Below are 15,619 nucleotides of genomic sequence, written 5' to 3'. Positions count from 1 at the left end.
TAGGTCGGGCAGGTTAGTTCATTGAATTTGGTAGATAGAACGGAAATGAAGGGAGCTCAGGGGATGTCTCCAGTTTCAACTCCACTGCTTGGGACAGTATTTCATTCCCCAAGATGTATCCATAATTTATGCACCCAAGCTGTGTAGTTGGGGGCCCTATTGGAGCCCCAAGAGGAAAGTATGGCCTGATGGGCTGCCCATAAGGAATCTGTCTTCCCTTCAGCGAATGCAGAGGAAATGTTACAGAGTTGGAAAGCTCAAGTATAGTGTGCAAGGGACCTCAGAAGTCGAGTGTTAAAGACCATATCTATATCAAGTATTTTCTCCCAGAATTCCCAATGTAAATGCAATAAGGTGCCCATCCCTTTGCAGCCCCTCCCGTATTCTTTCATGCGTTCAGTGCACCAAGTCTGGGGTTTGTGGGAGTGAAGTACCAATATGAGACAATTTTATATGCTGTTTCTGCGCTAGCCATGTTGTGTGCAGTGAGTCTGGCTCAATAATAGATATCTTCCCACTCTTGAAGGTGAGTGCTCTGCTGAGTTCCACCTCCCATCTTTTCTGTCCTGCTGTTGTATCTGGTAGTGGTGTCTGGCCTAGAAGTGCATACATCTCCGTAATAAGATGCCTGTCATCCTGTTTGGGGAAAACCCACTTCTCGAAGGGCATAAGGGGGTGCTCCACATATGGTATAACAGACTGGTGCATCACTCAGTCCTGGATTTGTAATTATTGGATGCAGTCTGTTTCCTCTAAGCCATAATTTGCCTTCATGCAGTCAAATGGGATTATCCCATGTGTGTCAAAAATGCATCCTATGCGCTTGCAGCCCGCTTCGTGCCATCATCAAAATCCTCCTTCCTGCATGCCCAGCAGAAAGTCAGGATTGGCTAATATGAGAGTCATGAGGAAGGTAAGGAGGCCACTTTAGCTTGAAGCGCCACAGCATTCCATACCCTGAAGGGTAGGCCCAGTCACCACTGGTCACGGTAGATGAGTAGGGGCCCCAAGCCCTCTCTCTGAGAGGGAACCAGGGTTCCTTCCAAATATGGGTTCCTGCCACTGCCTGGTCCATAAAGCATTGGTGTTTCTTGGAGGTTGGCCTACTCCATTCTATGCGGAATCGAAGCAATGAAGCCTCAAATTACATAGCAACACCAGGGACTGCCAGTCCGACGTCAGACGTCACCAGTTAGTTAAGTCCTTCCGGGCTTAAGAGGTGAGAGCTTTAGAGTTGAGTATTGCTGTCTTCGTTACTTTGTGGGACAGTTGAATATCTAGGTATGACATTGACTCTTCCACGCAAGAGATGGGGAATTCAGAACGAAGGTAGGCTTCATGCGGCAGAGAGAGAGCAAGATTCAATATCTAGGATTTTTAAAGTTTGCCCTTGAACCCGGAAACTTTTCCAAAGGAGTGAAGTTCAGACACCAGGACAGGTAGGGATTATAGCCGGTCAGTGAGGTAGAGAATAATGTAATCAGTGTAGAGGCTAATGGAATGTTGGTTGTGTCTGAAGGGCACTCCACTAATGGTGGGGGCCGCTCACTCGCTGGGCTAACGTCTCTGTTTATATGGCAGAGCGCACCCCTCTGGCTAGGAATGGGCTGCAAAGGCACACCATTGACTCTCAATGCCACCCAAAGGGGAACTGTAGACGCTCTGGACCCACCTTCGAAATGTATCCCCAAACCCAAAATGTTTGAGTCATAAACAGGCAGGGACTATGTACTCCGTCAAATGCCTTTTCATCATTAATTGAAATAAGTAGAGCGTCCTTCTGGGATCTATGGATCCTATAACGTAGAAGTAGGATGCCCTTGGTATTATCCCGGGACTGTTGATGGGGATAAATCCAGCCTGATTGGGATTGATCAGGCCTGGCATCGGAAGGTTAAGGCAATGAGTGAGTATGCCAGTGAACAGCTTGGTGTTGACATTAGGAAGGGCCATGGGTAGGATGACAGAGATAGAGGCCTCGAGCATGGTGTTGGTGATAGTAGCTGTCAGGTCCTCGTCCTCTGAGTGGCTTCAATCTGGCTGAGATCACCTCCTCGATCTTAATGGGATTCTCCAGATTGTCCGCTTCTGTTGAGGTAAGGGAGACCTGGGAAACCTCCAGCTAAGGTGTTATTCTTTTCTGGGGGCAGCCTTGGGCTGTGTACAAGCTTGGTGGCATTCATTACAGACTCCTGCTATTTGCGGGTCTGCTTGACTCTCTGTACCCTCATTGTCATGTATTAATTTGACAGTGTCTCTCTGTGTTTTCGTTCAAAGGCGATGAGCTAACATCTGGCTACAACAATTACCCCCACCCACTAAAATGGCTGCGTCTGGAGAGTGTAGAATAGGGGTCAAGGCTCCCATAATACATTTTTCCTGTTGGGCATTGGGTTCATATGGGGATGCAAGTGTAAGATATAGATGGTCCACTTGTATTCAATATGCAAGCATCTGACCCTTTACCTACCACTTCTTCCACAAAGGTTTTGGAAAGCAATAGCCCCACCCTAACCTTCTTTGCTGGTCCCAAGGTGCAAAACTGGCAAAAGATCCAGCGTGATTTCATACTATGTTCATCCTTGGTGCGGAGATGAGTCTCCTGAAGTAGGCAAATGTCACTGCCAGATCACTCTAAGAGGAATGGGACAGCTGCCTGCATAGTTATGTTGTTGAGGCCTCTAGTATTGAGAGATACAAATTTAATCTTCAGGGGGCCAGGGGATCCAAGAAGCCCCCCTTCAGCCTAGCACTCAAGGCCTGGGAATAATAAAACTGGGCAGAGGTGGGGCACCTGAGACACTGCTCGTGTATGTAGTTGAGGTTGGTCCAGATATTGTGAAGGAGTGGAGATTAAGGGTAATCCAAAGAGAACCAGAAATAAAAACATATTGTAAAAAATTCCATTAGCAATGGAGAACTGCAAGGAGGGGCATAGTCCAGGTGGAGAGGTGTAGTGCCTGCAACACTCATGAACCGCCACAATCCTCTGGGACCCTCCCAGTCCACAAGAGTTCACTCAAGTCATCTCTAACCCCTGCTGCGGTGCTGGCCACTTATGTTCCCCAAGCAGGCTGTGTATCTCATCCGGCGGCTGTCATCTTGACAGTTGTGATACTGGCTGCAAGGGACTCCACATGATGGTGAACAGCCTCTGGGCCCCAGACGGTCTCTCTGGAGGGATCCCGGGGTCGCAGTAACTTGTCGCACGAGTCCCAGAGCTTAAATGTGCCCTAGACCCATGTAAGGGTCAGCGAAGAACACAAATTGTATGGAAATAACAGGAAATGATTAAAACAAGGTTTGCATTAAATGATCAGTGTTTGGTCAGCTTTAAATGAGCCTGTAGCAGCTGAAAAAAAAAACATGATTGATAAATCTTGAAAAATGACAGAGACCTCTTCCTATTTATTGTAATGAAAAAGGGTGATTGCTGGTCCACCCAGATGACAAATGTTAGAAGCTTCTGATATTTTTTCAAATCATAGTACATAGTACATAATTCCCTGATATTGGACTAGCCATGCTGCAAGAATTAATTTGGATCAATATATCAATTATTGCACTTTATAATGCTTAATCTGTTTGTAGTGCTCAGTATGCTTGACCCCAAAGACCGGCTCACAACTTAGTAAAAACTACAGACCTCCCCTCAAGCCAAACACTGTTTCGTGATTTTTGACACACATCATAGGGTAAACTGGAAAAAGCTTATTTCTGCTAAGAATATCATAACTAGTGAAGTCTTATCTTGCCTAACAATCGAATAAATTGTGGAGTCCAGTTGTGTCTGTACTTTTCACCTAAACTGTTAATGAGTAACTAAAATCAATACGCTCATTAACCATGGAGTCCTATATAAGAAGCTGCTCAAAGTGCCTGGTGCTTTATCTATAGTGCATCTCTGTACTGATTTGGGCTTGATAAATTAATCAATTCTATCAATATTATTGTTGTATTAAAAGATGAAACTCTGAAATAATTTTCAATTCTGCTGGTGCAACAACTGCTAGAGTAAACTAGCTGTCATCTTCAGTCCAACCGATGTATTTGCCCCATTGGAGTTCCACATGGAACAGTCCCTGGATCCTGTGAAATTTCTCATTTCGACTCACTCCCTCATAAAAGCCCTTTTCATGGTGTATAGTGAACATTATTTTAATTCAGTCTTTTTTATCCTTATGATCTTTGCCTGGTTTCCATATCTGAACTATGAGATCTTTTAACCACGGACAGTCCTAAGCATTTCCTACGGGACTACTGGCCATTACGGTATCCCAGATCAGAGCTTTTGTATACCAGATTCAATTCTGACCTAGCTACTGGGCTGTCAAAACCTCCAGGAATTCTAAACATGGGCAGCTGTATTACATATGCTTCCAAGTCCCAAGATGTTAACCAAAATATGTTGTGTGTACACTGTACCTCAAAACTTATGCTTTAAAAAGATGCCCACTCGTTGAGTGAATTAGGGATGACGCTAACCTTGAAGTCATGTCCCAGAAACCGAGTACAAATCAGCATATCAAAATACAGTCAGAGTAGAAGAGGCTGGCTCAAATTGTGAGTTCTATGGAGGAATTGGAAAATGTATGAAGGTTTATGGTAGAATATAGAAAAATAGTAAAGTGTAGATGCAGCAAATCTAATCTAAATGCGTATAGTCATTGCCATGAAAGCTCTCATTAATAGGACAATACAGAATAATAGGCAAAATAAAACAGACTAATCCTCAAATATGCAACAACAACAGTAAGCAATTAGACCGCATCCCTAGAAGCATACAAAATCATGAGTTTATATAGGAAATGTCTAAATAGATATGATAAGTGAATAATCGTTGTGGTGTGAGCAAAGATACACATTTTCAAAAAACTCAAAATACAGAATTTAAAATAGTCATATGGCCCTACCACTGTAGCACTAATCCCATTAAATGAATATTGATTCCAAGGGGCTGAAATAGGATCCAGAGGTGTCGGAACAAATTAGTCACATTAAAAGCAGTAAACCATTGTAAATTAATATAATGCTATATACAATCAGAGGATCCCTGGAAAAATTTACATAAGTGAGCCCATGCCAGTCTCTTTCTTTCGAGAACAGTGTCATTCAGAAATAAATAAACGTGACTTGCTTGACTACTTGCAGCAGAAATATTAAACAGTGAATGTGACACCTATTTTGGACAAGACAGCGTCAAGGCTTATTTGAGGCCTAGTTAGCATAAGTCAGGAGTATCAAAATCATTTCAAAAGCAATACCTCCATGTCAGTGTGCACGTGTGAATTCACGTGAGGATTACTTGCTAAGCACACTAATAATAATGCCCATAATTGATTAATACATTTAAGATCCCTCAGTTTGCAGGTCAATGAGACTTTGGTGCCCATCCTATTCAATTTCTCTGGAGAGTGATGGGACAAAAATTGATATTGTATTCTTCTAAATTTTGCTGCTGTTGGGTTCATATGGCTGTGTAGGATGCATGGAGCCATTCCTTTTCAGTTATCCCGTTTTTAACTTTATCCTTCCAAATAGTATGTCCTTACTATCTTTATTAAATTATGAGATTAAACACTTATAATTCTTAGAGATACTGCCTTTCCTAAATTCTTGGGGGCAAAAAGGTAAATTTTAAGATTCTTCCCAATCTCATTATTAAAACAAAAATAACTTTAACACAATTGTTAATACTTCAAAAAACTCAACAACCTTGTGCTGGGATTCTGCAACTCTCACTTGAATGGTGGAAAACACATTAAGGGTCATATGTATGAACACATTTCCCCATAGACACAGAATGGGTAAAACCCTTTGCTACATCTGGCCCTAAGCTCCTGCTTTCCTCTATTTGCCAAAGTTCCAGAACTCCAGCTTTGGCCCATATCTCATAGGCAGAATTGTTTATCTATTTAAGAAGATTCAGAGTTTCCCAAAAGGAGTATAGATGTAAGGGAAGCATAACATCTATATTTCCAACTTAAGTTTTCTGCCTAGTTAGGAATAAAACTTGTAGACATCTGTTAGTACTCAAAATATGATCTTTTTGAGATACTTGGAGCTTTGGGACTTGGCACTTAGCCAAATAGTCAGAGTGGACATTCTCCTGAATAGTTTGGTTTATTGTTGAACCCTTTTTAGTTTGAGCATAGCAGCGCACAAGCTCTGCTTTTCCATCTGTTGTAATCCATTTGGTGGGTTTAACCACACCCACTTCACGCCCAACACCTTCATTCATTCCTGGGCTTGCCTTGCAAAAATCCCTTGATGTCATTGGTAAATGCTTTGTTTGTCCCTCCTTGAGGCTGTTTTGTTACGCCTTGCAGACTGACCCTGTTACATTAATAATTGCAAGATTGCCGACATACTTTAGTGTGGGCGAATGACTTTTTATTTTGTCTATCCCCTTTGCGCTCCATGGCGCTTTGGAAATTTCCTACAGCGTGAACTCGATTGGAGGGATTGCAGAGCTTTATATGACTACCAGTTACGTCAAATTGATTCTTTTGTTTCTCCACTTCACGCTCCATGGTGGCAGGAGAGCGGAAATGCTTCAGCTTGTTTTTATTATCATTATCCCCCCGCCACCCCACACCCTCACCCCCCAGAGTCACACCGAGGGAGGTCATGGCTTTGGACCCCAGCCACCCCCGCTGAGCAACCCTTCCCCCAGCAATCCTGAATCCCACCAAACCTGCAGTCTGAAGATGAGTGAGCAGTAGCGGGGCAGCCCTGCCTTCTAATACCACTGGCAGGAGACTGCTGTGCTCGCTCCTCATCAGACAACATGGCATTCGGTTACTGTGCTCTGGGGACCTGCAAGGCTCTTTTGCTGGTGGCAAATCTTACAGAAGTGAAGATGTTTTCACCGGCATGCTTGGGGGGCGGAGACCTGCCCCCCTTTTTGCTTAATGCCTTGCTATTTTGTGGGTCTCTTCCAGACAGCTAGTCTATTGCTCTTTGGTCTTACTGGCACTTCCTGGGTCCAACTGTCCTGCCTCAGTGCTTGTTTCCTTCTAACACACTTCACTGGCCCCATGGCCCCATCCCCCCTCTAGTATTGTTTTCTGCCCCCCCCCCCCCCCCCCCCTCCCCTTCTTTGCTTTGCATTGCCCGGTCCATGCTTGCTCGTGTTTTGTTTATATAAAAACTTCTGAAGAAATATTTCGAGGTATAACTGCTACTGTTGGTCACAATGCAGTGCACACAAGATGTCAGGGCTGCAGATTTCTGCTCCACTTTCCTTTGCCTGTCATAAAGGAAGAACACTATGGTGGCCTGCAGCCATGCCTTCAGCAGGGTTCGCTCCAACACTGGTGCACTTCTGAGCCCAATTTGTTTATCTGACCATTGTCTCTTTGTGTGGCTGCAAATGTTAACTCTCCTTTCCAATCGAAAACGTAGCAGGGCAGATTTTGCTTGGCATGTCCTGGGCAGACTCCCTTGACACCTGTCTCAGCATATGTTTGCACAGCGACAGACGTCAGCATTCTTATATTCTTCGTCCTTTGCTAAACATTTTGCAATAGTAAAAGTGTAAAGTGAGGTGTGAAAAGGTCAGACTCTTCTCAAAGTGATATTTTTCAATAATATTTTTAGAATATATTTACAGTGTTAGGTGTTGCATTTTGTGATGTCAGTGACATCCACACATTTTGGCACAACAATCTTTTGAAGTTAATCCGTTTTTTTGGAGCACAGAAGCGTGATATTTGTAAATAATACTTTGCCTCATCTTGCGACATTTGTAGCAACACCCAAAAGGTTCTGTTTATGGAGCAGAGAAACCGATATGCATATGTTTTTCACAGTTTTCGGGAATTGTATTAGCCAGCCCACAAGTCTGATGGTAGGGTTGTTAAATTGGTATTCTATTGTAATTAGTATGGCAGATTTAAATTAGGATGCTAAACTGCAACATTTTGCTCTAGATAGAGGAAGACGGTAAATGGAAGTGCTTTAGGTATATGCAGGGCCACTGGAATTATGTGGCAGGAAAAAACCAATTATGAGGCAGGGTCGACCAATTTATGTGGCAAGAAAAGTCCAACTGTGCCTTTACAACGCCAGTAGCTATAACTCTTGCAAATGCGAGACCTATTGCCCTGCAAATGCTGGTTTAAATAAACATTTGGAACACATAAATATCCCCCATTTCTGGGAGGGCCCAATTCTCATTACCAAAGCTCTAGCAAGTTTTCTTTCGCTTTTATGTCTTGATGTTCCAGCCCAAAAGTAGGCTGTTATCATTTGATTTAATATAGAAAAGAAAGCATGTTAAGGCATACAGAGAGTACTTGAAAAAGAACACAGCACAAAGGTAGTTTACCCATTTTTATTAGATTGAGCTGACCCACTAAAGACAGATTATCAAGTGTTGGCTAGTTAATTCATTTTCTGTTTATTGCCCAAAAGTGTTGTTTAGTTTAACTTACACAGGCCCCCAATGGCTGATTATTATACATAAACCCTAGATCAGTGGAGATAGAGGGTTATAAAATCAGTCCAGAGGTCAATCTTGAAACCTCCAACCAAATCAGGAGCACTGTGATCGAGGAATAACCGGAAAGAGAGACCCCTGTCGACCGCACAGCATCTTTCAGCATTGTGCATCCCCAACATCAGAACCACTCCGTAGAAGTCTATGGCTGTCATGAAGTAAAGTGTGGAACTGGACTTGAGACTGCTTTGGTGGCCAGGTAACTGTCCAACTACTCCTAACTGGGCCCCATGACCACCACTCTCCTCTGTTTGGGCTGCCTTATTCAGGCCAGAGTAGCTGAACACAACTCTTTCAAACTTTTCACAAATTTTCAAACTTTACAATTATCTGTGGTTGTTGCACTTTTGGACTAAAAGCTGAGATCCATGTTTTCTTTAAAAATCTATACCTCCGGAACCATCAGGTGAATTTTACTCGTCTTAGGTCTAAAAATAAATGAAAAAATAATCTAACTTTATGAATTGGTGTTGGATTTGTTTCATGTTGACGGTCTTATTTTGTTGTTTGGTGCTTGTAAATGCTGTACACTAGTTCCTTTGTTTAAGCCTTACTGCTCGAAGCCACAGCTGCCCATTGTTAAGCTAAAGGTTTTGCAAACAAGCCTAACTGGGCCCAAGCCAGTTTTGTGAGTGTATTGAGTGGTAAGGTAGCACAACCATACCATATAATACACAACAATCTTCACAGACTCTAAGATGACTAATTTTCCCTGTGTCTCCTTTATCAAGATAGTTTTTCCAGAACAGAGAGATGGAAAAGACTAAGACATTGTCCTGGTGCAGAACCTTTAACTAACTTTGAAATTTGAATACTTATGACTTGGTCTTCCCTCTGTTTAATTACATTATAAATGACCAACAAATACATGATAATTAATAGTACGCAGTTGCTCTTAGCTTGATATAACACTTACATGGACAACACAGAAATCATCTAGAATATTACAGTACATGATTGAAAGAATATTTTATTAAGTGCATAGTTACTTAAAACATTTGAAACCAATCAGTAAAACAAATGCATGCTAGGTAATACAATTCAATAAGCAAATTGCAAAGAATTAAAATGTGATCCATGTTAAGCAATGGACTAAAGTGACATTTTTAGGGCGCGCATAGCTTCACTGTTTAGAAGTCATTAACACCTTTTATAGTATAGTGGCAGTGCAAGACATGTTCTTATTACGGTAAGAATCATAGACCAGAGTTCAGCTTAGGAGTTCTGTATTACTACAGGCCTGTGGGTTTTCTGCTCAACTCTTTTTGTGTATTTCAAAAGCCTGAAGTTGAGCTGAATGTCGGAGGAGTGAAAGCAGGCAATGACTGCCTGTCTACAACTTTGCAGTCCTCTGATTTTACATGCTGGCTTTAGCAAAGCTTTGCAGACCTCCAAAGTCAATTTACATATGCAAATTTGGCGAGTTACTGCTTCTGGAGCTAACCCACATAGAAAACACGTTTTCTTGCTGTTGTCATGACTCCAAGGCAGCAAATGTGGAAGCGACTGCAGACAGCTCAATCAATGTTTCAGAAAAGATCCTTTAATATAGGCATTGGGGCCTGCGCCTAAGTAGGGCTGTGGTGCTAAGGTTTTGTAGGTGGCTATGGTTAGCCAGGCATGTCGTCGCTTGGAAAAGGCATCTTTATCGACCAGAAGTGGGGTGCACTTAGTTGTTTTGACAACAATGGTCTTAATGTGGGAATAACTTTCTACTTGGTCCTATTGGAGATTTAAGCCTAACGATTTAGGGCTGTAGAAAGGTTGCTCCTGGACGGAGAGTTGTCCGTGCCAGCAATTTCTTCCCAAAGGTAGTAGTTCAGTGTGTCAGAAGGTGTTTCTTAATTTGTAACAGATTTATGAAAGCCCCTTGTCTGGCCAGGCTTTGTTTGAGGCTGAATTCCTTAGAGGATCTCCCAGTTCTGCCTGTGCAGCCTGATGGGGTCTGGCATCCAGCCCCCAGACACTGATCTGCCCTCCTGCTGATGAGCCTAACTCAAGCAGCAGAAGGCAGACTAAAGTATTACCTGCTAGAGCGAGGTGTGACCACCTCTCCCTTTGAAATAGGTGTCTTTGGTCTGAGGTGGGGTAGCCTTTGAGCGCCACCAGACTGCTCTGAAGGGCACATTTGGTGTCGTCCTTGCATAATCCGGTTTGCACCAGTTCAGAAACCCCTGGTTCTAGTTTGGCTCTGGGACGAAACCACACAAATGACAGAGGAGTAACCACCTCCCTGTCCAGCTCCTCCCCTTAGGAGGTGAACGGACCTCTGCCAGGTGGCCAGTTGGTTCTGCCATCTTGGAAACAAGGTGGGCAGAGGCCTCTGTGAGCATCTGACTGGTTAGGATAGGTCAAGTCAATGACATCCCTGATTTTCTCTGGCTGGGTCACTACAGAGATTGACCAACCCCCTTTTAGGGTTGCTTAAGGGCCCCCCCAAGGGTGGGTCCTCGGTTACATAAAGCAGGTTTCTTCAAGGAACACTCTGCAAGACGTCTTCTGCTCCTGGCCTCTGGAACACCTGCTGGTCTGCTTTTGGAACTGAAACAAGACTGCATCCAGTTGGGAGGGCTCCCACTGTAACATTGTTTCTCCAGCTCCTGCAAGATTTCTGCAACATCCGTGACTGCACATCCTCCTGGGTCACAAGGACTCTGCCTGCATCCAAGAAGCAAAAAGGAATCTCCCTTGGAGTGAAGGAGCCACTCCCCTGCATCCACAGACCTCTCAAGGCGATGACGACCGGCTGGTGGATCCCGCTCTCCCGCAGACAACGAAAAGCCTCTGCTCACAAGTGGTGGTTCTGTGGTCCTCTTTGGGTCCAACTTGTCTGCTGACCAACTTGGGAGAATGTGGATCCCTGTTGCAGCCACTGGAACGGAACCCCTGTGCACCACAACTGTTGCTCTTGCTAAGGCTTTTTTGCTCTTCCTCCAAGAAATCTTCAAGCTCCAAGAAGCCCCAGCCTCCAGCACTCTGCAACTCCAAAAGCAGCTTCCACTCTTCAGCCCCTGCAATGTGGGACTCCTCTTTTATTGTGCTGCTGAGACCTCTTTGTGTCTCCCTCTGACTGCTGCCAGTGGGTCACTCATGGGGGCTCCTCTGACTGGCTTTCCTTCCTGCTGCAGGTCTGCTCTAACTCCCTTCCAAGGGCCGAGTCACTAGGACCTTGCTGGTCCACCAAAACCTGCAATCTTCCTTGCATCAGCTATTTGCATTTGCTAAGGCTTGTTGGCAGTCCTGCTGGCCACTGTCTCTCCTGCAATCCGACGACTGACGTGGGACAGTTCATGGGTGACTCCAAGGATCTCATGCATCCCCCTGGACTCCGCAGCTGTACTTCTGCCTCCACCATCCTGCAGGAACTTCACCTCTAAGAGGGCGGTCATTTCCTACCTGCACCGTCTGGACATCTCCATGGGTCTGGACACCGTCCCCTTCTTTTTCAGGTTCTTCACATCTGAAAGCAACCCTTGGGTTCCACCGGTCTGGTCCACGGGTCGCGACTGCCACTGGACAACCAAGGCTTTATTGACTCCAACAAGGGTTTCTGATGCCACTTCACCCACATGCACCTAGGCTCCGTGGTGTAGGTACTCCAGTCTTCTCAGGGTTTATGGGTGGGGGCACTATCCAACCTTCTTTGTACCAACTGGTTTTCTCTGGGTCCACTGGGAAGAGTCCTAAATCCATAACAATCCAACTGCGATGGTCCTGTGTTAGCCTATGGAACACCTGGCTCGATAACAACTTTGCACCTGGGCACCTGTTGGATTTCTGGTACTTACCTCTAGTAACTTCTTAATACCCCAGCCCCTGGGATTCTAACTCACCTACCTTGGTTGGGCCCCTCCATTCTTAGATTACTTTCTTAGTATATGGTTTGGTCCCTCCATAGGGCCCCATGTATTTCTATGCTATTCCTGCTTGTTTCTAAGTGTATATTTTGTGTGTAAGTATTTCCTAGTGGAGATATACAATGTTAGTATAGCAGAAGTGTTTTAATAAAGAATACTTTATTTTTGCAACACCTGGTGTGGTCCTTGTGTGAGAGTTACTGACCATTGTAGTATTGCAAGTGAATTACACTCCTACATAATCTTTAGCTGGTCACCACAGCTACCCCTATAGAACTTTTGCTATCTGGACACCTAAACACTATCACTAAAGGTTGCCTGGACTCAGTACAAGTTGCCACATGGTAGGTGTACACCATAAACTGAGCCAGCCTCCTACATTGGTTGTGCAGCAGTGGGATAAAACACTTGCATTGCTTTACCACTTGGTCATCAGTGACTTTCCATAAGGAAATTACTGACTGTTGGATACATACCATACTAGTAACTTCAGGTACTCTTAAACATTTTGCTTGGGTAGTCAGGGGTCTAGCATAGCCCTTTCGCCATAGTTTTTAAAAGTTTAGAACTTCAGAGTACATAGATACACTACATACACTGCTCTAACACTAGGTCTTTAGTTGAGGGAGCTGATGAGACTCAGGAGCCCAGATACGGGCTCTTAACTTCCAGGAGCTTTGTTCCAGTAGCGTAGGACCCTCTGTACAGCTATGAAACTTAAGACAAGTAGTAACCCTACCAAATCTACTGTCTTAGAATTAATCACTCAGGATGACATACAGAACCCTGATAGGAAAAGAGAGTTAAATGAAGAGGGTGATTCAGCAGTACTGGAAAAGGAGGTACCATGTACTTCCTACGGCCTCACAGGACAGATCCAGGAGGATTCTGGAGAGAACTTTGAACCTGCAGGGAGCACTACTGGTAGTGCAAGAGGTGGTCGTAGTAGTAGGCCCACTTTTTCTACCCCTGGGGTGGTTGAAGCAGTTTCCAGGAAGAGTAGATCCTCCTCATCTTCCCTTGCCTCTGCAGCTTCTGCTGGGTTCATCCACCCCAGCTCAGAAGAGGGATCCTTAGAGGGTTCAGCTTGCTAAAACTTGAGAAAGCAAAACTCAAGTTGAAAAAGCAGCAGCTAGCCCTTGAAAGAGAGGTCCTAGAGATGAAAAGGGAAACAAAAACATTGGGGACAAAACTCCATGGTGGCAGCATTAAAGAGTCCGGAGTTTGGTAAGACACTTTTGATTTCAGGAATCTCAGCAGGATAGTCCCTCCTTACAAGTCTGGGGATGACATCCGTAACTGGATTACTGCAAGGTCCAGAAGGTCCCTCAGAAGCATTGGGCACTTATCCCATGGCTCTCCTTTGCAGCCAAAGGCATAGACAAACTTTTGACAGTTAAAGTCGAGGATGCAGACAACTACCAAGTCTTGAAAGAGGCGCTGATTGGTGGGTTTGGGCTCACAACTGAGGAGTATAGGATTAAGTTAAGAGGACCTCAGAAGGAGTCCTCTCAAGACTGGGCAGATTTTGCTGACTGTGCAGTTAAGGCTATGGAAGGCTAGTTACAGGGTAGTACTATGCATGATTATGAAGGGCTGTACAATCTCATCATGAGAGAACACATCCTTAACAACTGTGTGTCTGACAAACTGCACTAATACCTGGTAGACTCTGATCTGACCTCTCCCCAAGAATTGGGAAAAAAGGTAGACAAATGGATTTGCACCAGGGTGGGTAAGAAATCCCACAGTGGGGGTGACCAAAAGAAGAAGAATGCTTCTAAGTTTCAGGAGGAGGACGGGGACAAATCTAAAGATGAGAAGAAAGAGTCTTCGACAGGTCCACAAAATTCATCTGGGGATGGGTCCAAGACTCCCCTTTTTCCAACAAGAAACCTTGTTGCTTTTTGTGAAAGGAAAGAGGCCATAGGATTGGTGATAGCAACTTTCCGAAGAAAAGCACTATGAATAGTACTTCTACCACTTCCCCTAGTTCCCCTAGAAATAGCACTGGTAGTAGTACTTTAACCACAGGTGTAGCTGGGTTCTCCCTGGGTACACTAGTGGACTCTGGCCTACTCAGAGAAACCACTGAGGCTGTCCTAATATCATAGGGTGGCATTGACCTTGCCACTCTGGCTGCCTGTCCTCCTAATAGGAGGAAATACAGGCAGTATCCCCTTACAAATGGTATTGAGGCAAAAGCTTACAGGGACACCGGTGCAAGTGTCACCATGGTGACTGAGAAACTGGTGTCACCTGAGCAAATCTTACAATTACAATTACCAAGCCACCAATGCTGTTAACACCACTAAGTTTCACCCCACGGCGTTTGTTCACTTTACCTGGGAGAGTGCGGGGGGGCTACCGGCCTTATAAAAAATTAAAAAAACGTTGTAGTGTCCTCTACTATTCCTGTAGAATATCTAATGGGCAATGATTTGGAGACCTCAGCCTGGGTTGAAGTGGAGTTGCTGGGCATCCCTGCAAATGTCTGACTACTAGAGCACAGGCCAGGAAACCAGGAGATTCAGTAGCACTGGAACTTGAAACTATGGACCAAGCAGCTCCAAAGAAAAGAGGTAGGAAGGGTAAGAAATTACCATCTGCACAAAACTCATGTGAGGATCAGTCTCCTCGGGGAGATGATCTTGCCCCTTGTTAGAAACCTACACCAGAGAAACCTGGGCCTGACATGGCAGAGCTCTTGGGTGCAGGGGGGGGCCTCCAGGGAGGAATTGAGTTTGGAGCAGAAATCTTTCCCCTCTCTTGAAGTCCTTGGACAGAGAACGCTGCTGCAGAAGAGGCAAGGGATGTCAGTGTATCCCATAGGACCTACTGGGAAAATAGGCTCCTTTATTCTGAGGGTAGGGATCCCAAGCTTGGTGCCACACGGAGGTTGGTCATACCGCAGAGGTTTAGGGAGTTCTTATTGACCATAGCTCATGCCATTCCCCTTGCAAGAAAATATTTGGCAAATTAAGACTTGGGACAGGCTTGTTCCACACTTTCACTGGCCCCACATGTCTGAAGACACCAAGGAGTTTTGTCTCTTGTGTGTCACCTGCCAAGCCAGTGCAAGTCAGGTGGCACTGCAAAGGCCCCCTTAATCCCACTACCTGTGGTTGGGGTTCCCTTTGAGAGGGTAGGGATTGGCATTGTTGGTCCCCTTAAAACCTCCTACTGCATTTGGGAACAGATTTATTCTGGTGGTGGTGGACCATGCCACCAGGTACACTGAGGCCATTCCCCTTAGGAC

The 15,619-nt window shown here is 44.7% G+C and overlaps 1 protein-coding gene across 6 annotated transcripts in view; it reads left to right on the top strand.

Moving 5' to 3' along the window:
• The window catches only part of MYOF (myoferlin), a 686,313-nt gene that overhangs the window by 275,175 nt on the left and 395,519 nt on the right, over positions 1–15,619 (top strand). The gene's annotated exons all lie outside the window — the stretch shown is intronic.

Source organism: Pleurodeles waltl, chromosome 6 (genome assembly GCF_031143425.1).
Source record: "Pleurodeles waltl isolate 20211129_DDA chromosome 6, aPleWal1.hap1.20221129, whole genome shotgun sequence".
In the NCBI taxonomy this organism is placed as follows: domain Eukaryota; kingdom Metazoa; phylum Chordata; class Amphibia; order Caudata; family Salamandridae; genus Pleurodeles; species Pleurodeles waltl.
This window is presented reverse-complemented; position numbering and strand designations above follow the sequence as displayed.